Source organism: Lethenteron reissneri, chromosome 16 (assembly GCF_015708825.2).
Source record: "Lethenteron reissneri isolate LAM-NWPU_2019-01 chromosome 16, ASM1570882v1, whole genome shotgun sequence".
In the NCBI taxonomy this organism is placed as follows: Eukaryota; Metazoa; Chordata; class Hyperoartia; order Petromyzontiformes; family Petromyzontidae; genus Lethenteron; species Lethenteron reissneri.
In genome coordinates this window covers 1819192-1843578 of record NC_083794.1, presented here as the reverse complement: position 1 = coordinate 1843578, position 24387 = coordinate 1819192, and the positions used below count along the sequence as shown (strand labels likewise).

Below are 24387 nucleotides of genomic sequence, written 5' to 3'. Positions count from 1 at the left end.
TGTTTTTATTTTGTAGGCATATATGCCTACACACCCTGCATACAATGAGTCAGTAGTATCTGTACACATGGGGCAGGGGAAAGAAGACGACATCAGGAGGGACGGCAGACGAGGCGCGAAGCACTGAGAAACCCTCCGCAGGAATTTGAGATGATATGCTTTATACATATAACGTTATGCCAAAAACGACTAGTGTCCCTATAATCAATATGAGGATGGGTCTTTGAGGCGGATGCTAGGGTTTTCATGGCAAGACAAGATTAAACAATGCAAAAGTCCGGAAGGGAACAGGGCAGCTAAGAGTTATAGATGTGATCAAGAAAAAAACGGCAGCGGTGGGTGTGTGCTATATGGGGAAGGAGGGCATTGGAATGGTATCCACAAGTCCCGTGACAAAGGGAAGACACAAATCCAGATGGTGAAACACTGTTGGAAAACTCTTGGAGCTCGTGTGCCTGTGCATTCGGCTGCATGATCTGGTTGAGTGTAGAGGCCATGACGACATCTGGATATTGATCTGAACTTTAAATACTAGACTAACTAGTGTAGTAATGTACAGTACATGGAAATTGGAGGCAAGGTAAAAAGCAAAGAGTACACGAAATGAAGAACAAGACATGAAAAGGGACGACAATGCCAACCCAAAGATGGAATTTACAAAAGATTTTGGGAAAAGAAGAAATGCAACTCAGTATTTAAAGACATCAGAACGATACATGGCTATATGCACGCAACAAAAAGGGGTTAGTGTTAATTCATGTGGTATCCATTTCATTTTAATGTCCCTTTCAAACTAATCGATTTTCTGCTCGTTCTACTTCATGTTGTGTGGAATGCAAGAATGCAGGCTTGTGGATACTCACGGACGCAGCATTTACAGTTGATTCCACTGCATAATGTTTTGACACTTATGCCATCGCATTTGTCACCAATGAACTGACACTTTCCACCAACACTGGAACACTTTTCACTATACTCTTGGCATGCTGTCAAAATCCCCCAGCAACAACATACATGTTAAAACAGAATTGCATTCAATCCTCCATGCTACTGAATAGCAATCTATTGTATATTCAGTATTTTTTGTCCTAGTTTACACAAGCAAAACTGAGATTTTTTTCCGTACAACACGTCATGTTAAAATAAAGCCATAAAGTTCTCAACCCATGTTATACCTTTCATTGAAAACAATGGCGTTGCATAAAACTACAACGTAGGCGACTTAAACATTCCTGAGAGTTTACAATTTAGCCATCAGCATAGACTGTAAAATTGACAAAGTATATATTTCGAAATTAGATATTACCTTTACAAAAAATATTCAATACATCTTTTTGAAAGCCAAAATAATGTTAATGGCTTATTATTAAACAAACCCGCCAAATTTCAAAAGGACCTCATAACTCTGAAAATTACCAGTGGAAACCTCAGAAGTGCTTTCCTCTTCTAAAATACCAGCTATTCAAATTAGCTTTTGCAACGTGTCCTTCCACGCTGCTGCCCCACGTCTGTACTGGAATGCCCTTACCTCTCTACTTAGACTTGGTGCTCTACCCTTCCCTCTGCCTCCATAATTTAAAATCACTCCTGGCTCAGAATGCACACAGCTCGGCTGCTGCTCTGTACGCAACCCGCTTGCTGCGGCACCATTCCCGTGAGGTTTGATTTTCTCGCTCAATCGAGTTCGCCTCGCCTCGTGCACATCTCCTCTTCAACCCTGCATTACCTCGTCCTTGGTTTTGTGCAATATGCCTGTTCATTTTGTTAATAATGTTATTTTGTCGTCTTTAAAGCGCTCTTTTTGCCTCCACCTCTGACGAGTTTTGATTCTTTGTTGCCTCTTCCTCTGTATGGATCGCTATGATGTTGTTGTTCTGTGCTGATGCACCATGGATCTTCTTTGCAAGCTAGCTGGATAACTGGCTAAATGGGACTTTCCGTGTAACAAATCAAGATTTATTGATTGAATATGCTGCAGTCAATGAGGGAGTAAAAAATAACTCCAAAGGCGTTATTCACTTAATATTTGCTGCATCGCGGCTACAGCACCTCCACACAGCAATGATTTAATTAATTAACTTAACTTGCGCGGTGCCAACTCCATATCTGTCAACCCCTTATAAAGTGCCTACCTTTTTACAGACCGATTCAGACCTCATTGGTCACTCCGGGCCCTTATAAATCTAAATGTTTATTTTACAAAGTCTTATCACAAGGGAGAAACACAAACAAATACGTTTTTTTGTCCGTATTTCGCCGTTAAGACCTGAAAACTCAATTTCCCTGTACAAGAATACGAGTAAACCGTATGTGTTGACAGCCATTCAACTCTATCCCATGCCTTGGCCCCAACTCTCCCTATTATGAGGTCAGTTCCTGTTCTGTCCACCACGTGCGCGCCATTTTATCCTTATGGGGGTACCCCGGGGTACTAACTTATACAAAATGGCCGAGGCAATTAAATATTTTATTTCTGGGACACTATTTTTTCCAGGGGTGTGCTTAACTCCGCGACTGGGGTACCAATCAATCCAAAATCAGTGCTACTCCGCGATTTCGAAACGCCAAACATTAGCATAAAAAATCCGTTACAGAAAAATGTAACTTTGAATATTGCATCGTGTACAGCTTGTCGAGATGAGTCTATTGCCGCATCACCGACCATCAACAGACTAAAGATCACTGAATCACGGACATTGTGCGAGAGCCGGGTACTTTGGTACCCCGGGGTACTGCCTTAAGGTTAACTTGTCGTTACATGGCAGCAAGCACAAAGTGGAATTGATAGCCTGGTTAGGAAATTACAATATCTAACAGAGATAAACAGCACATAACACATTTTTTTTGGGTGGGTTAGATCGGGTAAATATAAATGGGTCGTAAAACCCACCACCACACGACCACAGCCAGTTAGTTGCTACTTCAGCACACCGGTGTCTTGGAAAAGAAACCCACAACATTTATAATTTGAGTACGACGTTTCGCTGGTGATTCAGTTACAGGTCCTCCACACAGTAGACAGATCTGTAGTGTCACCTCAGTTCCAACTCGTAGCCCCCGCTCTACCCCTTTGTTAGGTTACTTACCATCGCGCTTTGAATACCTAACCTTAAGCCAAAAGAAGTCCGGTCATCCTCGCAGTGGCTTTTGGCTAGCCATGGAACAAAGATGGTTACAGCATCGCACACTTTCAGATGTGGCCGTCTGGAATGCTCTTCCGAAATTAGGAAGGCACTGGAACTATGCACTTCTAAATCTAGATTGAAAACTAATTTATTTATAACTGCTGTTTGTGTTTAGTTTGTTGTCCTTCCCCCGCACCTCCGATTCGCACGGTTGGCTACGTACGGTGCAAAAAAGTTCAACACACATACAGCAGAACACACACAGCAACAATGGAGTTCAGAGCAAATTATCTTGTGATACCGCGTTGGCAACAGTGCACACGCACACATACAAAACTCACATTCGTCAATAACCGTGGCTCAAAAGGAAGTATAGGTAACGATTTGGTCAATGGCACTTCATAGCACATACAGCAGCCAGTGAGATAGAGTAGATAATGAGAGTTGGAGAATGTGCTTTACACCATTTTTTATTAAAAAATGTTGCTTATGAACAGTTTTTTTTAATAGCTATTAATCACTATTGGGCAATGGACAAAATTCTTCAGTCAAAATGTTCTTTCTAAATAAACGATTTTGTATTAAAAGCTACAGCATAAAATATTGCTGTCACATTGCATTACATGTAGCCCTGTTGCATTGAGGTCAACAAACAAAAATTAGCATAATTCACATCGTCATGTATTCTTGGCCAATTGTCATTTCAATAGAGTTAGTCAACCTCTCAAATATGTTAAGATCAAAGGAACTTCCAAATATTTTACATCCCTGAACTTTGCAAGCAGGGTAGAGGAAACATCTACACTATGGGGACCTCATTTGCCAGTAAAAATATGATAATTGGTTCTTTACCCTTCTATCTGGCAACAAAACTGACACCTTTTTACAAGGAGTCATGTTTGCATAGACCGCAATACCTGCAGTCATAAATACAAACAAAAGACATAACTCTGATAATGTGCACTGTCCTTGAAGTTGATTGGTCCACACCCGAGACAGCTTTCCTTCGAGCCTAGTCTCACATGGGTTGGACCAGAAGACGCCAAAAGGCGCACAACTCAAAGACAATGCACCATCAGAGTATGAGAGCTCGGGGCAAACATCTACACTATGGGGACCTCATTTGCCAGTAAAAATATGATAATTGGTTCTTTACCCTTCTATCTGGCAACAAAACTGACACCTTTTTACAAGGAGTCATGTTTGCATAGACCGCAATACCTGCAGTCATAAATACAAACAAAAGACATAACTCTGATAATGTGCACTGTCCTTGAAGTTGATTGGTCCACACCCGAGACAGCTTTCCTTCGAGCCTAGTCTCACATGGGTTGGACCAGAAGACGCCAAAAGGCGCACAACTCAAAGACAATGCACCATCAGAGTATGAGAGCTCGGGGCAAACATCTACACTATGGGGACCTCATTTGCCAGTAAAAATATGATAATTGGTTCTTTACCCTTCTATCTGGCAACAAAACTGACACCTTTTTACAAGGAGTCATGTTTGCATAGACCGCAATACCTGCAGTCATAAATACAAACAAAAGACATAACTCTGATAATGTGCACTGTCCTTGAAGTTGATTGGTCCACACCCGAGACAGCTTTCCTTCGAGCCTAGTCTCACATGGGTTGGACCAGAAGACGCCAAAAGGCGCACAACTCAAAGACAATGCACCATCAGAGTATGAGAGCTCGGGGCAAACATCTACACTATGGGGACCTCATTTGCCAGTAAAAATATGATAATTGGTTCTTTACCCTTCTATCTGGCAACAAAACTGACACCTTTTTACAAGGAGTCATGTTTGCATAGACCGCAATACCTGCAGTCATAAATACAAACAAAAGACATAACTCTGATAAAGTGCACTGTCCTTGAAGTTGATTGGTCCACACCCGAGACAGCTTTCCTTCGAGCCTAGTCTCACATGGGTTGGACCATAAGACGCACAACTCAAAGACAATGCACCATCAGAGTATGAGAGCTCGGGGCAAACATCTACACTATGGGGACCTCATTTGCCAGTAAAAATATGATAATTGGTTCTTTACCCTTCTATCTGGCAACAAAACTGACACCTTTTTACAAGGAGTCATGTTTGCATAGACCGCAATACCTGCAGTCATAAATACAAACAAAAGACATAACTCTGATAATGTGCACTGTCCTTGAAGTTGATTGGTCCACACCCGAGACAGCTTTCCTTCGAGCCTAGTCTCACATGGGTTGGACCAGAAGACGCACAACTCAAAGACAATGCACCATCAGAGTATGAGAGCTCGGGGCAAACATCTACACTATGGGGACCTCATTTGCCAGTAAAAATATGATAATTGGTTCTTTACCCTTCTATCTGGCAACAAAACTGACACCTTTTTACAAGGAGTCATGTTTGCATAGACCGCAATACCTGCAGTCATAAATACAAACAAAAGACATAACTCTGATAATGTGCACTGTCCTTGAAGTTGATTGGTCCACACCCGAGACAGCTTTCCTTCGAGCCTAGTCTCACATGGGTTGGACCAGAAGACGCCAAAAGGCGCACAACTCAAAGACAATGCACCATCAGAGTATGAGAGCTCGGGGCAAACATCTACACTATGGGGACCTCATTTGCCAGTAAAAATATGATAATTGGTTATTTACCCTTCTATCTGGCAACAAAACTGACACCTTTTTACAAGGAGTCATGTTTGCATAGACCGCAATACCTGCATTATCAGAGTTATGTCTTTTGTTTGTATTTATGACTGCAGGTATTGCGGTCTATGCAAACATGACTCCTTGTAAAAAGGTGTCCGTTTTGTTGCCAGATAGAAGGGTAAAGAACCAATTATCATATTTTTACTGGCAAATGAGGTCCCCATAGTGTAGATGTTTGCCTCGAGCTCTCATACTCTGATGGTGCATTGTCTTTGAGTTGTGCGCCTTTTGGCGTCTTCTGGTCCAACCCATGTGAGACTAGGCTCGAAGGAAAGCTGTCTCGGGTGTGGACCAATCAACTTCAAGGACAGTGCACATTATCAGAGTTATGTCTTTTGCTTGTATTTATGACTGCAGGTATTGCGGTCTATGCAAACATGACTCCTTGTAAAAAGGTGTCAGTTTTGTTGCCAGATAGAAGGGTAAAGAACCAATTATCAGGGTAGAGGAACATACATTTGTTTTATATGAGTGTATTTTTATCTCTTGCTGTCCAATTTTACTGAGAAATAAAATGTGTTAATTAAATAATGTGCATTCCATTAGTAGGCACACCATATATGAACTTACAAAGGGATATGGTTTGTCTAGCACTCAATAATAAAGCTATGTTTTAAGTGAATGACGAGTGTTCACGTAGGCCTGCCGACTTGTGTACTTTTTATGGTCTCATTCCCACCATAAATCAAGACACTACCAACATGTTACTGACGCTGTTGTCCCCACTGTTAAAGAGGTGAGCCACTGGTTTATACATGTCTGCACAGCAAGCTGATAGAAGATGTTGGGCAAATCTGTCGTCATGAATGCAGACTTGAAGATACTCACGGACGCAGCACTGACAGTGGAGTTTTTCAGAGCACTGGTATGGGAAGTACGTTCCTCTGCATTTCTCACCAACGTACTGGCATACTCCACCAAATATCGAACAGTTTGTATTCTGTTTGCATTCTGTTAGCACCCAGCAAAAGTAGAAATATTAAATTAGCATTACATTATTTCCTTTATGTTATGAAAGAGGATTCTTTTTTGTGTTACACAGACTGTAAATTCTGAGTCTCCAGTTTGGGACCTATGACTCAGTCCCCCGACCCATTGTTCTCTCTCATTACACAAATTACATCAGAATTGGCTATCTACGACTCCATCCTGTATCATTGTGGAATTGGTGATGTTAAAATAATTCTTAAAGGGTAAATTAACGTCTGCACCGTTTCTAAACATTCAGGCTGGCTTGCCTATGAACAATCCTGGGTTTAACCAGACTTTATGGTGTGAAGAGCTAACATCCTTGAAAGATCTGGACACAGTCCTGTCAGTGAGCTCTTCTGGCAGGCGAGGCTGCATTGGCTGGCTCATGTATGTATGCTGAACCTCTTTTGCACTGTACGTGTGTAGCCCATATGCTCAAGCAGCTTCCATTTGGACGGATAGAGTGCGCTAGACAGGCATGGCATGGCTAGAAAAGAAATGGGCTGAAGCGGTACAGGAGGATCTGTAGCTAATTGGACTTGCTGATGACTGGTACTAGCGGTGTCAAGATCGGCTTTTATAGAGGAGGCTATGATTAATTTTTTGCAATTTTGGCACTAGACATGCGCATATAAACATCGTGATTTTCAATCGAATCAATATCATTGCTTTTTAAAATAGTCTGTGGCAATAACTACCCAAACAAATGTAATCATAATTAGTGGAGGGCCTCATCCTGAGAGACAAACAACCTGCCAAATTTACTCGAGATAAATGGTTTGTCCTTCACATTATGAATCACGCAAAAATGGCCCTTTTGCTTAAAGCACAGATGCATACGTAACCATAGCTATGTGGCAAGTACAGATACAAAACACACTAATTCCACATTTTGGATATAATATTTAGCATAGAGTTATTTTAGTCCCGATGTAAAAAAGAAAAAAATGTATCATTTTGCTTGGAAAGAATATCTGTCATATCAGACTAACATTCATTTTACAGTCCACAACTCATTGTATTTCTTTTATTAAAAATAATGGTGTTGCATGAGTCTAGAATACATGTACATTAAATTATGCCAATTGTTTCCAATTCAGCCCTCAGTATAGAATGCTAAATTGACTCTCAGTACATTTTAAGAATAGACCAAAGTATTCTCAGGTCATATGACTTAGTGCTGTGTTTAATGTAATAATTCAGACTTATTTATAACTCACCAATGCAGCACTGACAGTTTTCTGCATCCACGGAGCACATGTCCGGGTAGTATTTTCCGTTGCATGTCACGTTCGGGTTGTTCTTTTCCTGACACATCTCACCAAGCGCCTGACACTTTCCACCCTGCTTACAGGCTACATGCAGTCCCATCACGTGAAAGGGGAGACATCGGTCAGCCACAGTCACCCGGCGTGAGAGGAGCATTGCCCAGCCTCCAATATGTTGACAAGCAGAACATATACCCATAATGTCACTTTTAATCCCTCATTAGTTCACCCTTAAAGCATAGCAATTGGTTAAATTCATATACTATTAATATCACACTTGCTACATCCACGCATCCTAAATTACAGCAAAATTACATCTCATTTGCTCTGAATCTAAAAATATTTCTCAATTACACCACCCAAGGCACCTCTGTTCCATAAAAAAAACTTTTCAATTATCACATTCCGGAGACTGCTGAGCTCAATAAATGTAGAGACCTGGAGCCTGAGTACCAAACGGCCTATGCCATTCTATAATTTGCATAGGTAAAAACTTGTCCAATCTCCGATTCCTTAAGGGATATACGCAAGAAAATTTACCTAAACTCCGCGATAACGTAGGGGTGGTCAGGGCCCTTGGTCCCTTTATTTAGCTTTCAAATATATGAGACAGCAGAAGAAAGCTTCTCTGCAGAATCAAGAGATGAATTCCCACCTGGTTAAACAAATAAACTTGAAATCAAGCAACACAACTCAATACGGTGCTTAAAATACATCATAACAATAAATGGGAAGATGAAGTAGCAAATAGGGGGGTTATTCTGAATTAGTAAATGGGAGCTGTTTCATTTCAATCTGTCCCATTAAGACCAATCTATTATCTGCTCATTCACTTAGTGTTGTGTGCCATGCATGAATGCAGGCTTGTGGATACTCACGGAGGCAGCACTGACAGTTGTCTTTTTCAAGGCATTTATCCTTGACATATCCGCCATTGCATGTGCCGCCAGCGTACTGACACTTTCCACCACGGCTGGAGCACTGTTTACTATACTGTTTGCACCCTGTTCCCCCCCCCCCCCCCAAGCAGCAACACAAATATTAAAACAATGACATTCAATCCTCCGTGCTATTAAACTTCAGTCTATTTTGCATCATGCCTTTTTTAGTTTTGGTGTAAAAAAAATAGCTAAATGTAGACAATTTTCCAGATAAGAACACTTTGTCATCAAACAATAAACTTTTTTCAAGTTGGCGACTTACTTTTTCCCAATTGTTTCCAGGTATTGCGGTCTATGCAAACATGACTCCTTGTAAAAAGGTGTCCGTTTTGTTGCCAGATAGAAGGGTAAAGAACCAATTATCATATTTTTACTGGCAAATGAGGTCCCCATAGTGTAGATGTTTGCCTCGAGCTCTCATACTCTGATGGTGCATTGTCTTTGAGTTGTGCGCCTTTTGGCGTCTTCTGGTCCAACCCATGTGAGACTAGGCTCGAAGGAAAGCTGTCTCGGGTGTGGACCAATCAACTTCAAGGACAGTGCACATTATCAGAGTTATGTCTTTTGCTTGTATTTATGACTGCAGGTATTGCGGTCTATGCAAACATGACTCCTTGTAAAAAGGTGTCAGTTTTGTTGCCAGATAGAAGGGTAAAGAACCAATTATCAGGGTAGAGGAACATACATTTGTTTTATATGAGTGTATTTTTATCTCTTGCTGTCCAATTTTACTGAGAAATAAAATGTGTTAATTAAATAATGTGCATTCCATTAGTAGGCACACCATATATGAACTTACAAAGGGATATGGTTTGTCTAGCACTCAATAATAAAGCTATGTTTTAAGTGAATGACGAGTGTTCACGTAGGCCTGCCGACTTGTGTACTTTTTATGGTCTCATTCCCACCATAAATCAAGACACTACCAACATGTTACTGACGCTGTTGTCCCCACTGTTAAAGAGGTGAGCCACTGGTTTATACATGTCTGCACAGCAAGCTGATAGAAGATGTTGGGCAAATCTGTCGTCATGAATGCAGACTTGAAGATACTCACGGACGCAGCACTGACAGTGGAGTTTTTCAGAGCACTGGTATGGGAAGTACGTTCCTCTGCATTTCTCACCAACGTACTGGCATACTCCACCAAATATCGAACAGTTTGTATTCTGTTTGCATTCTGTTAGCACCCAGCAAAAGTAGAAATATTAAATTAGCATTACATTATTTCCTTTATGTTATGAAAGAGGATTCTTTTTTGTGTTACACAGACTGTAAATTCTGAGTCTCCAGTTTGGGACCTATGACTCAGTCCCCCGACCCATTGTTCTCTCTCATTACACAAATTACATCAGAATTGGCTATCTACGACTCCATCCTGTATCATTGTGGAATTGGTGATGTTAAAATAATTCTTAAAGGGTAAATTAACGTCTGCACCGTTTCTAAACATTCAGGCTGGCTTGCCTATGAACAATCCTGGGTTTAACCAGACTTTATGGTGTGAAGAGCTAACATCCTTGAAAGATCTGGACACAGTCCTGTCAGTGAGCTCTTCTGGCAGGCGAGGCTGCATTGGCTGGCTCATGTATGTATGCTGAACCTCTTTTGCACTGTACGTGTGTAGCCCATATGCTCAAGCAGCTTCCATTTGGACGGATAGAGTGCGCTAGACAGGCATGGCATGGCTAGAAAAGAAATGGGCTGAAGCGGTACAGGAGGATCTGTAGCTAATTGGACTTGCTGATGACTGGTACTAGCGGTGTCAAGATCGGCTTTTATAGAGGAGGCTATGATTAATTTTTTGCAATTTTGGCACTAGACATGCGCATATAAACATCGTGATTTTCAATCGAATCAATATCATTGCTTTTTAAAATAGTCTGTGGCAATAACTACCCAAACAAATGTAATCATAATTAGTGGAGGGCCTCATCCTGAGAGACAAACAACCTGCCAAATTTACTCGAGATAAATGGTTTGTCCTTCACATTATGAATCACGCAAAAATGGCCCTTTTGCTTAAAGCACAGATGCATACGTAACCATAGCTATGTGGCAAGTACAGATACAAAACACACTAATTCCACATTTTGGATATAATATTTAGCATAGAGTTATTTTAGTCCCGATGTAAAAAAGAAAAAAATGTATCATTTTGCTTGGAAAGAATATCTGTCATATCAGACTAACATTCATTTTACAGTCCACAACTCATTGTATTTCTTTTATTAAAAATAATGGTGTTGCATGAGTCTAGAATACATGTACATTAAATTATGCCAATTGTTTCCAATTCAGCCCTCAGTATAGAATGCTAAATTGACTCTCAGTACATTTTAAGAATAGACCAAAGTATTCTCAGGTCGTATGACTTAGTGCTGTGTTTAATGTAATAATTCAGACTTATTTATAACTCACCAATGCAGCACTGACAGTTTTCTGCATCCACGGAGCACATGTCCGGGTAGTATTTTCCGTTGCATGTCACGTTCGGGTTGTTCTTTTCCTGACACATCTCACCAAGCGCCTGACACTTTCCACCCTGCTTACAGGCTACATGCAGTCCCATCACGTGAAAGGGGAGACATCGGTCAGCCACAGTCACCCGGCGTGAGAGGAGCATTGCCCAGCCTCCAATATGTTGACAAGCAGAACATATACCCATAATGTCACTTTTAATCCCTCATTAGTTCACCCTTAAAGCATAGCAATTGGTTAAATTCATATACTATTAATATCACACTTGCTACATCCACGCATCCTAAATTACAGCAAAATTACATCTCATTTGCTCTGAATCTAAAAATATTTCTCAATTACACCACCCAAGGCACCTCTGTTCCATAAAAAAAACTTTTCAATTATCACATTCCGGAGACTGCTGAGCTCAATAAATGTAGAGACCTGGAGCCTGAGTACCAAACGGCCTATGCCATTCTATAATTTGCATAGGTAAAAACTTGTCCAATCTCCGATTCCTTAAGGGATATACGCAAGAAAATTTACCTAAACTCCGCGATAACGTAGGGGTGGTCAGGGCCCTTGGTCCCTTTATTTAGCTTTCAAATATATGAGACAGCAGAAGAAAGCTTCTCTGCAGAATCAAGAGATGAATTCCCACCTGGTTAAACAAATAAACTTGAAATCAAGCAACACAACTCAATACGGTGCTTAAAATACATCATAACAATAAATGGGAAGATGAAGTAGCAAATAGGGGGGTTATTCTGAATTAGTAAATGGGAGCTGTTTCATTTCAATCTGTCCCATTAAGACCAATCTATTATCTGCTCATTCACTTAGTGTTGTGTGCCATGCATGAATGCAGGCTTGTGGATACTCACGGAGGCAGCACTGACAGTTGTCTTTTTCAAGGCATTTATCCTTGACATATCCGCCATTGCATGTGCCGCCAGCGTACTGACACTTTCCACCACGGCTGGAGCACTGTTTACTATACTGTTTGCACCCTGTTACCCCCCCCCCCCAAGCAGCAACACAAATATTAAAACAATGACATTCAATCCTCCGTGCTATTAAACTTCAGTCTATTTTGCATCATGCCTTTTTTAGTTTTGGTGTAAAAAAAATAGCTAAATGTAGACAATTTTCCAGATAAGAACACTTTGTCATCAAACAATAAACTTTTTTCAAGTTGGCGACTGACTTTTTCCCAATTGTTTCCAATGCATCCATAACAATAATGCAACACTGTGCACACAACATTTCACAGAAAAATTTGATCGTGACTGAGGCACAGAGCCAAGCCCGGTGTTACTCAAAAGTCAGGCAAAAAATGGAAAGCCTTTAAGTCTCTTAAAAAAATGTGTAGATTGAACGCTGCTGCGAATATCCAGCAGGATTGCTTTCCAGAGGGAGGCGGCTGCCACAGAGAAACAACACCTAGCAGTGATGGTCCTAGTCCTTGGCATATTTAGGAGGTTGTGATTCACACTGCAGTGTTCTATTATGCACTGTAGTACAGGGTGACAGGAGTGAAGAAATATACAGTGGACCACAGAATACGGCGGCAGAGGTAAGAAATCTTGTAGCTGACCTTGCTGGTGAAAAAAAGTCAGTGGAGGGAGTGAAGGGAAGCGATGCAATATATCCGAGGATGACATATGCCAAGGATTACGTGGGCAAAATTTTATCGCAACCATTGAGAGTTTTCATGTTACTTGATGAAGATGAAGATCGAGATTTGAGAGGGGCCAGTTTGATAATTGTTTAGAGGAGTCATGTTTGCATAGACCACAATACCTGCAGTCATAATGCAAACACAAAAACATAACTCTGATAATGTATGTACTGTCCTTGAAGTTGATTGGTCCACACCCGAGACAGCTTTTCTTAGAGCTAGTTTCACATGGTATTGTGGTCTATGCAAACATGACTCCTCGTAAAAAAGGTGTCAGTTTTGTTGCCAGATAAAAGGATAAAAAACCAATTATCATATTTTTTACTGGCAAATGAGGTACCAATGGTGTAAAGGGGCCAATTTGTCCAACGGCGATCAGCTTCAAGCTGATGAGCGCAGACACCTGGGTTGGGTGAAGGAGATAAGATGCAGAGGGATTTGGCGAGTAGATGCTCAACGGTTGGAAAATTGATGCTTCTTAGAATGCGTGAATAGAGGGTAGTTTTGATTGCGATAGGCCTGGGTCATTGTAGCGAAATTACGATAAGGTGGTGGCCAGAATATGGTACTTGGAACGACTGGATCGCAGAGAGGAAATGGCCCGGGTTAGGTTCAGTCAAGATATCAAGTGGTCTCTCAGTGCCTGTGGAAGATACTCGGATTGGACCAGTTTTTGCAGATTGTCAAGTTGTGGCAAGATTCAATTGCCTGGAGACAGCTGTCAGTGGTGGTTGACTTCGATTTTGGTTGGATAATTTTTCAAGTTAGTGGAAAAATTCTACTCGGTATTTTTATCACATAGAAGAAATTACGTCCGATGACTCAAACCATTATTCAGATAAAGGAGGAAGTGCCGTATGTCACACTTGAAGAAGCAATGTCTTTCACAATATCAAATAAGTGAGCACGTAGGGGTGGTCAGGGCCCCTGGTCCCTTTATTTAGCTTCAGATATATGAGGCAGCAGAAAAAAACTTCTCTGCAGAATCAAGAGATGACTTCTTACCTGGTTAAACAAATGAACTTGAAATCAAGCAACACAACTCAATACGGTACTTAAAATACATCATAACAATAAATGGGAAGATGAAAGTAGCAAATAGGGGGGTTATTCTGAATTAGTGGGAGCTGTTTCATTTCAATCTGTCCCATTAAGACCAATCTATTATCTGCTCATTCACTTAGTGTTGTGTGCCATGCATGAATGCAGGCTTGTGGATACTCACGGAGGCAGCACTGACAGTTGTCTCCTCCAGGGCATTCACCACCGTTTACGTATTCGCCATTGCAAGTGTCGCCAGCGTACTGACACTTTCCACCACGGCTGGAGCAGTGTTTACTATACCGTTGGCACCCTGTTAACCCCCCCCCCCAAGCAGCAACACAAATATTAAAACAATGACATTCAATCCTCCGTGCTATTAAACTCATTCTATTTTGCATCATGCCTTTTTTAGTTTTGGTGTAAAAAAAAGAGCAAAATGTAGACAATTTTCCAGATAAGAACACTATAAACAATACACTTTCTTCAAATTGGCGACTTATATTTACCCAATTGTTTCCAATGCATCCGTAATAATAATGCAACATTGTGCACACAACATTTCACAGACATAATTAATCGTGACTCTGAGGCAAAGAGCCAAAAGCCAGGCAAAAAGGGAAAGCCTTTAAGTCTCTTAAAAAAATATGTGTAGATTGAACGCTGCTGCGAATATCCAGCAGGATTGCTTTCCAGAGGGAGGCAGCTGCCACAGAGAAACAACACCCAGCAGTGATGGTCCTAGTCCTTGGCATATTTAGGAGGTTGTGATTCACACTGCAGTGTTCTACCACGCGCTGTAGTACAGGGTGACAAGAGTGAAGAAATATACAGTGGATAACTGAAAGTAAATGTACGGTGGTAGAGGTAAGAAATCTTGCTGGTGAAAACAAGTCAGTGGAGGGAGTGAAGGGAAGCGAGGGAATCTATCCGAGGATGACATACGCCAAGGATTACGTGGGCAAGATTTTATCGCAACCGTTGAGAGTTTTCATTTTACTTGATGAAGATCGAAATTTGAGCGGGGCCAGTTTGTCCAACGGTGATCAGCTTCAAGCTGATGAGTTGGGTGAAGGGGATAAGATGCAGAGGGATTTGGCGAGTAGATGCTCAGCGGTTGAAAAATTGATGCTTCCTAGAATGTGTGAATACAGGGTAGTTTTGATTGCGATAGGCCTGGGTCATTGTAGCGAAATAATAAGGTGGTGGTCAGAATACGGTACTTTGAACGACTGGATCGCAGAGATGCAATGGCCCGGCTCAGGTTCAGTCAAGATTTCAAGTGGTCTCTCAGTGCCTGTGGAAAATACTCGGATTGGACCAGTTTTTGCCAATTGTCAAGTTGTGGCAAGATTAATTTGCCTTGAGACAGGTGTCAGTGGTGGTTGAATTCGATTATGGTTGAATAATTTTTTAAGTTAGTGGAAAAATTCTACTGAGTATTTTTATAGCGTAGAAAAAAATACGTCCGATGACTCAAACCATTATTCAGATAAAGGAGGAAGTGCCGTATGTCACACTTGAAGAAGCAATGTCTTTCACAATATCAAATAAGTGAAACTTGAACAAAGAGATGTGTTGTACCAAAATGGCCTTCTGAAATGTTTGTTTTGCTCCCGGCACTTCTCCTGAATCTGCCTCAGGACAAACATGTCTGTGGTTCCCCAGTTGGCTCTGAAGCCACACTGGGTCTCTGGGAGGTGATCTTCAGCTATTGCGGGTACCAGTCTATTCAGCAGTACTCTTGCGATGATTTTGCCGGCGGCGGACACGATAATTGGAACAGTCTGATTTCTCCCTTTTGTTCTTGTACAGGGTGATGATGACTGCATTTTTGAGGTCTTGAGGGAGTTTACCCTGCTCCCAGCAGCGGATGAAGAATTCATGGAGTTTGGTGTGCAGTGTTGGGCCTCCGTTCTTTCATACTTCAGGAGGTATGCCATCAACTCCTGCAGCTTTACCACTCTTCAGCTGTTTAATGGCATCCTCAGTCTCTTGTAATGTTGGTGCCACATCCAGTTCAGTTTTCACTGGTTGTTGTGGGATGCGGTCAATCGCTGGTTCTTGAACTGAGTGGCTAGCATCGAATAGCGTGTAGAAGTGCTCAGAGCAGCGGTTCAGGATTGAGTCCTTTTCAGTGAGCAGTTCTTTCCCGTCTGCACTCCGCAGGGGGCTCGGGATTTGGTATGATCAGCCATATACCGCTTTTAGAGCTTCGTAGAATCCCCTGTAGTCGCCAGTATCAGCGTAAACCTGAGTTCTTACTTGCGAGGATGGTCCATCACTCGTTCTGAATCTCTCGAAGCTTGCGCTGGAGGTTGCTGCATTCTAGGCGGAAGGCTGCTTTTTTATGCGGGCAAGATGGTTGGGCCAGGTGGGCCTGGTGTGCTGATCTCTTCTTTGACAGCAGCTCCTGGACTTCTAAGTTGTTCTCATCGAACCAATCTCTGTTTTTCTTCGTGGAGAATCCGAGGGTATCTTCAGATGTTTGCAGAACAGCAGTTTTTATGCGGTCCCGCAGCACTTCAGGAACCGGAGGCGAGTTTGCTAGGCAGCTCGGTTCCTCTAGCCTAGATCGTAGGCTTTTTTGGAAAACTGCTTTGAACGCGGCAGACTGAAGGCTGCAGACTTTGAGCTTCTTCCTCGGGGCGCTACCTTTCTTTGGTTTGGGCTTAAAGTGGAAGCTGAGTTTGAGTTTTCAGCGGATAAGGCGGTGGTGGTCTGTGTGACACTCGGCGCTCGGCATTACCCTGGTGTGAAAGACATCTTATACTGTACCTGTTTTCTAATTTACATTGCATATATTGATAAATGTGTTACATACAATTGATTATTCACTCTTATCATTTCAGACCAAACTATTAGCTGCTCATTTAATTTAGTGTGGTGTCTAAATGAATACAGATTTTTTTTTTTAGATACTCACGTCTGCAGCACTGACAGTGACCTGGGCCAGGGCACTGATTCTCAACGTATGTGCCTCTGCATTCCTCGCCAGTGTACTGACACCTTCCATTACTTTCTGTACAGTTGATACTTTGTTGGCATGCTGTTAGCACAGTAAAAATATTAAAACAGAATGACGTGCGATCTTACATGCTACGAAACAGCTTTCTATGTTGGTCTATTGCCTTCTCACACTTCTTTAAAGGAAAACAAACACAATAGGCACCGTTTTTGGCAATGATCATTCTGCATAGCAGATAGACTAGAGAGATAGAGTCGATAAAAGTTGGAGACTGTCTTTTATATATGGGGTCTGATGAGACTAAAAAAAATCCCGAACAGTTTGTAATTTTGCATACGTATAGTAACCTATTAGCAGCTACTGAGTAACAGTCAAAACCTTCAATAACCAAACGTGTATTACTAATTAAACTAGTTTGCATTCAGAGTACATTAAAAATGGTAATGAAACATTGCATTGTGAGTAACTATATTGCATTAAGGTCAATACAACATTTAGCATAAAGCTCTGAATGTTGCATTCCTGAGCAAAATTTTTATTTCAATAGGATTACAGTCCCTCTCAATAAATGTTAGGATCAAAGGCACTTTTAAAGGTTACAAATTCCTGAACCTTGTAAGCAGGGTGCAGGAACTAATAAGTTATTTAAAAATATTTTTTTTAAAAACACGCTTTAATGAAATGTACAGTCCGTGCTGCCCCTCCTCCTGCCCCCTTCGCCCCTCCCCTCCTTCCACCTCCCCCGCCCCTCGGCGTGTAAAATGTTTAAAAATATGTTTTGGATTTTTATGATAGAATATAGTATTGTCATCAGTATGACAGGTATTTCAAGTTTGCCGTCGATAGCACATTGGGAAGTGGGTAAAAATTGAGTTACATTATTTCTTTTTTGAGGATACAACAGACGGAGTGAGTTAAATAAAAGCGTGTAATAATAAAAACGTCGGTTTTCATAGCGAATACAATGATAGATATGTGTAGTTTCATGCCAAATTCTTATCATTAGTGTCATTTGGTTTAATGTATGTTTTCATAAACTAATCCAAACCCAAATATGGATCGCGGTAGAGGAATTTATGGGAGACAATTTAAAAACGGTTATCTTTTTAGCTTTTGCTGTCCACTTTCACTGGTAAATTAATTGTAATGTAAACAAATGTGTGCTTCAATCGGAGGTTTCACCAATTGAAGCACACGTTGGATTACATAGAGGGATGCAATTAATCTCGCACTCAATAATAATACCATGTGTTAAATGAAGGTCAGGCTTTCATTCAGTCCTGCCGGCTGAACGGTATTCAGTTTGAATAGGAAGGCAGCCTTTCTGTCCTTTTCTGGTCTAATTCCCACCAGAAAGCAAGACACATACAACATGTCACTGAGGCTATGGGCTCCATTTTTACATCTGTAGGGGTGTCAGGGGAAGGATTCCCACCAATAGATGGGTTAGTGGGAGGGGTGATCGAGGAGATATAAGGAGAGAACGGGCGGGAAGAAGGGGCCTTTGGCGGGAACGATATTGGGACGGCTGGGGGACAGGTGTGGATGGAAGGAAAGGAATAAAGGACGAGACCCCTGCAATCTGGTGTCGGCTCCTACTTTACATCTGGTGGCAGCGGTGGGATCTCATGGCTACAAAGAAAAATCCCCGCGGGAAAGAGCCAAGGGAGGAGGAAGCAGGGGCCGGGGATCCTTCCCATCCCGGGCAACAAGGGGGCCTGCTATCAGAAGCAGCAGCAGGGGGCCCGGATCGCCTGGAGGACCCCATGGAGGACCGCATGGCCCGCGTGGAGAGGGCACTCCAGGAGCTCCTACAGAGGCTCCCTATGGGGGGCTGTTGTATACTAACCCTTCTTCCAAAATTGAGATTAATAATATTTGATGATTTTTATATATTATCTTTTTACTTGTTTTTTTTTATGAATGAAACACACCAAAAGCGCAGCAAACTGCAAAACACCAGGTGTTGTTAAGTAATGAACTGGAGGAGGGCTAGGATGGCAGAATTTGCAACCTTGCTTCAAGGAAAGATAAGGCCTGATGAACGGGCACATGTCACCCGTGCAGGCGGCAGAGACAGTGGGAGTGTCAGCCAGACATAGTTAAGGCAAAAAGCCCAACCATCCTGCATGGTTTTAAAGTAACGTCAAAATTCGAAATTCAACAACAGAGTAGGCTAAAGTATCGATCCTCGCGCTCGCTCAAATTGGAGACCAGGCTGCGAGCTACATCAATGAACCATTGCCATTTGCTAATCCAATACTGAATGTTAATATTACTGAAGTCAAAACGAATTCTATGACCTCAGCACATGGGCAAATAATAGGGCAGTGTCGACTCAAAGGCAATGGAAGAAACAGAGGCGCCTTTGTCTAAATCACAACCACAGAAAGCCAGGAATCATCACTGATTGTGTGTTTAGGGATTCCGAGCTAGTTGGAACACGTGCACACAGGGGGGAGGTAGAAATACGCCTTGTCCTCCTGCAGCTGAGGGAACGAAAATAAGTGGGTCAGCTCAAGGCTGTGTGCACAGGGGAGGGAGCTGATTTAAACAACCCTGCACGTCTGAACGTGAGGGGGCCTTTGACCTGAGATTAAGAATAACACTCCCAGAGCAGAAGGTTGGATGACCACAGTGAGACGAGAATAAGAGTGGTGTATATCTCTCAAGGAGGCAGACCCAGCTGAACAACAAGGCTGCGGGGGTCACCAGAAGTTCGCGTTCGCCTAGTTAAGACAAAAAGCTCAATTATTCTGTATTGCTATTAAAGTAACGTTAAAGTCGGAATTTAACAACAGGGTAGGCTAAAGTTATTGATATTCACACCCACTCCAATTAAACCAGGCCACAAGTTACGCCTACTGAACCATCACCATCATTAAGTCAATATGAAATGTTATTTCCATACTTTAATACTTTCTATACAACTCGACCCGAAGCATATGACAATCAGAACCTTCCTAAGTTAAAATTGAATCGCACCCAGACAGGAGCGAATAGTCGATATAAGGTTGAAGAGGGAAGGAAATTAAGAGCACGGCGAACTGCAAACGTAAGCAAAAAGCCGGGAACGACCAGCCCAGCAACAGCGAGTCGGGCTTCAACAGGCCATAAATTAAGAATAATAACTCCCGGGGTCAGGGGACACAAGAAGAAGCAGGCAGACAAAAACCAGAACTGACTCCAAGGTTCAACCGCCCTCACACACAAGGAGTGACGGAAATTAATGAGGCCTTGAGTTAACGACGTCAACTGGACTGCAACAACCACGGCGAGCAGAGATAGGGTGGGGCAAAGACTGCGGGGCTATGGAATGCAACTTCGTGTCAGTAAAGCCCTGACAAACAAGTTAAGTTAAAGACATCACAATACATAATATCGCACATAACATCAATGTTAACGCTATTCACCGTAAACTATATTCCGCTTATATAACCATCCAGGCACCAAGGGATACGAATTCCTAGGATCAAGAAACTTACCCCTTAACCTAAGATATCGGAAATAAATTAATAGTAATAAGTATATGCATGAAAAGACAAAGTAAAACTTATGGAAAAGCCAGGATAACGGGATGAATCACAACCAGGTCGAATATAATACATAATAAAAAAAACGATGTTAAACCCAGGGTCGGAGAGAAAGGGAGATCCCGGCCGTCTTTGTATCCCCGCAGCGCGGGATAGGAGTGTGTATACGCTCGGGGAAACACCTACACTTGAGTCAAGCACCACGATGGGAAACGACAGACCTTAGGTTACATACAGAATCATAACTGTGAAATAGTAAGGGACAAATGTTAACTTAAAACTTTTTAACCATTTCTTTGTGCGCCGGGTCGGAGAGAGTGTTGCCCCTCCCTCCAGGTTGTGCAACACGAACAAAGACGCCTATGAGACGATTTGTAACGTCTGTGTTTTGGGTTCATGAAGAAGGCCAGACAAGAGATAATATTGCACCCAGACAGAGACGACTTCGAGGCAATTTGTAACATCTGATTGTTTGCTCGTGGGTTTTATGGAGGGAGTGTGACAACGGAATATACCGTCAGTGATGCACACAAGGACACACGGACGTACGGACACACACATGGACACACCTGCCTACGGACAGATCCTGACACAGCAAAAATCGGAAGAAGCCCCGCCTTGTGGGCGGGATCCAGGGGGATTTTTCGGCATAAAGTAAAGGATCCTGAGCATTGGAAACCAGTGCGACGGGAGGGTCGACTCAGGAACGAGTGCGACCAGAGTGGGTCCACTCAGGAGTGCGACCAGCGGGTCCACTCAGGAGTGCGACCAGAGGGTCGACTCAGGAGCGAGGGCGACCAGCGGGTCGACCCAGGAGCGAGCTCGACCGGGAGGGTCGACTCAGGAGCGAGCTGCGACCAGCGGGTCGGCTCGACTCATCTTCAGCTCGTCAACCTCTGCCGAACCGGGGGTCTCTGCTGCCACCGGAGTGGTGAGCATCGCTGTTCGACGACAACCCAGAGCTGCACGCTGCGAGCGAGTTGTGGGCGCCACCTACCGACCGGGTTCCGAACTGCGACAGCGTATCAACAGCCATCCGAACCAGTTCGCCACGGTGACAGGGGATCGACTGATACGTATGACGCGCACCGCCCCCTCACCACACGACCACCAGGCGTCTGTTTGACCTAAAGAATCGACTCCGAACACTGACTATTCAAGACAACTCTTACCACTCAAAAACACTCGAACCCATAAGCCATCCGTGGCTGGAAAGCATCGCAACGAGACCGAGTGATGGCCCTCCGTCGTTTATAAGAGTATTCTTAATTTTTATCTTTAATATTTAGTGGGCTGTACTCTTAATCGCATAAATTCCCAACAGATCCATCAATACGAACTGATTCTTGGCACCTCCTTCCGCCGAGCCACGCTCACGTGGGGAGTGGTGGCCCACCGGATCCTTATCAGGTGATCTGGTCCCCAATTAGTAAACTTGGTATAAGATAACGATCTTCGGAAAAGGAGCACCGTCGCAGGCCCTTACTCCGAGCCGTTCTGAGATAACCTGCCGATGTATCTGTTGAGATTGGTGCCTTTAAGAATAATAACTGTTTTGATTGTGTTTTTTTTTTATCGCCGTATAATCTTTCAAGTATCTTTCAGTCATAATCGCCGCACGTACTCGCATCCTCTACAGAATATTCAACTGTTCCGTGACCCAAGGTGCTAACAACGTGATAAGGGTTGCGTATGATCAATAAGGAGTGCGGTACTGCGTGAACAATATTGAGTATAATCATTCATTAACGTTAAGGTTTTCTTAGCATAGTATTTGCATGTTTTAACGACTCTCTCTCTCACTAACAACCATCGCGTTATGCGGGATCCATGTGCCGTTGTCAAAGTGAAATCAGACAATCGTTGATGATACTGTATTGATGCCGTATTGACGTTCCGGGATTGAGAGTTCGCATACTATATCATAGTTAAGGTTGAATTAGTAATAAATTGATCAATACAGAAGTGGTTGTGTGATTCTTTCCTGAAATCTATGCATAAGATCTGCTTCTGCGTTGAGATTTGAACTTGGTGACCTTAATAAACACACTAATACATACTCAGTAAATGTTAAAGCGATAACGGGGTGAACCGGGGTCTGGTTATCATAACGACTTGCGTTATCATAATTACACCCACTCGCATAATTAATACGATTACCTCTCGAATTGGCATAATTAAAATGTGCGTAATTACATAAATTAACATATTTCCGGATAATTACACATTTGGCCAAATTTCATTTAATTATTATTATTTCCACTGAATATTCATAACCCACATATACAACATAATAATTTCACCCACGCACGCATACAACATAACAAATTTTCATACCCAACATATACAACATAATGGGGGCTCGTCCGGGATCTCTCGCAGACAGTTTATGCATGAATTCAGGAACGAATCACTGATGTGTTAATCAAAGTGTTGTGAACTAACGTTGCCTTGTGATTGTAAACGGGGGTATACAAACAAAACGCGCTCTGAAGGGAAATACCAGAGGAGCAGAGTATAACAAAGACAGCTGGGCTGAGATTATTTGCTCGAGTTGAACTGACGCATCCTGTGATACAATTGTTTATATGTGCTCTGAAGGGGAATTCTAGAGTAACTCACGACGCACATGAGATGTTAGAATTAAGATACACTCTTAAGTCTATTAACCACACTACATAATAGAGATGGCACAGGATCCACAACATTCTGAGGTTGACACACCAACGCATAACACTGATACAGAGTGGACCTCTGAGGAGGAGATGGAATCTATGGAAAAACAATATCGGGAATTTGTGTTAAAACGTACTGGACGGACTGCTAGCCAGCAGACGGAGCAGAGAGATATATGGGAGGGGAGCCATACAGAAGATGTTAAGGCCCATAGAAGGAAACTACTTAAGGACGTGATGAAATGTGGCAAAGCCAAACGTGACGTAAAAATTGCAGAAATAGCGAGGGTAGACTCGTATCTCCTCGCACAGACAGACAGAGAAAGATTATGGAATGAGGAAAAATTTGAAAGGGAGAGACAAGAGAAACTGTCCTTAATGGTGCAGGTAGAGCGTCTGCACGCCCTCGTGAGAGAGAAAGAATCCGCACTAAATGCACCAGTGAAACACCCAGACGTTGATACACAGAACACATACGGGAGTAACAATTTACCACACTCCGAGCCACGTGGACGTAGCCCAGGGCCAGATCCCACAATGAGTATGGCTACTATGCAAAGCAATTTTGATAAAGTAACACCCTCGCAAATCGAGGAGAGAGAAGAGGAAATAATAATACAAACGGGAAAACATGAGGCCGACCACCCCAACGTTAGAGAGAGACAAATAATTAACCCTAAGTCATCAGGATACACTGTAATGATAGAGCGGAAAAGGGCGGAGCTGGTGCAAGACGGGAAACATGACATAAACAGCACACCAGGCAGACGCACGCTACGCAAGTATGACCGACATGATGCAGATGACAAAGACAGCTCACCAGAGAAACGCACCTCGCACAAACACGACCAACACGACACGGGTAACAGGAGCTCACCAGAGAGACGCACATCACACAAGCATGAGCCATGGGATAAGCAGAAATCACCGAGCCAAGTTGACCCACGTAACAGGTGCAAAAGGCACTACAAAAGTTATGTTAAGCAGAGCCACCGTGATGGTGACGG

General features: G+C 42.6%; 1 protein-coding gene and 1 long non-coding RNA gene across 2 annotated transcripts in view; both read right to left on the bottom strand.

Moving 5' to 3' along the window:
- Positions 1-24387, bottom strand: part of LOC133342853 (leukocyte cell-derived chemotaxin-2 homolog) — an 89928-nt gene that overhangs the window by 4319 nt on the left and 61222 nt on the right. The gene's annotated exons all lie outside the window — the stretch shown is intronic.
- Positions 10080-14517, bottom strand: LOC133342854 (uncharacterized). Its single transcript, XR_009755189.1, has 4 exons — positions 14389-14517; positions 12367-12492; positions 11441-11575; positions 10080-10199 (listed from the first exon to the last, which is right to left on the bottom strand). It is a non-coding gene; the product is annotated as an uncharacterized LOC133342854 (long non-coding RNA).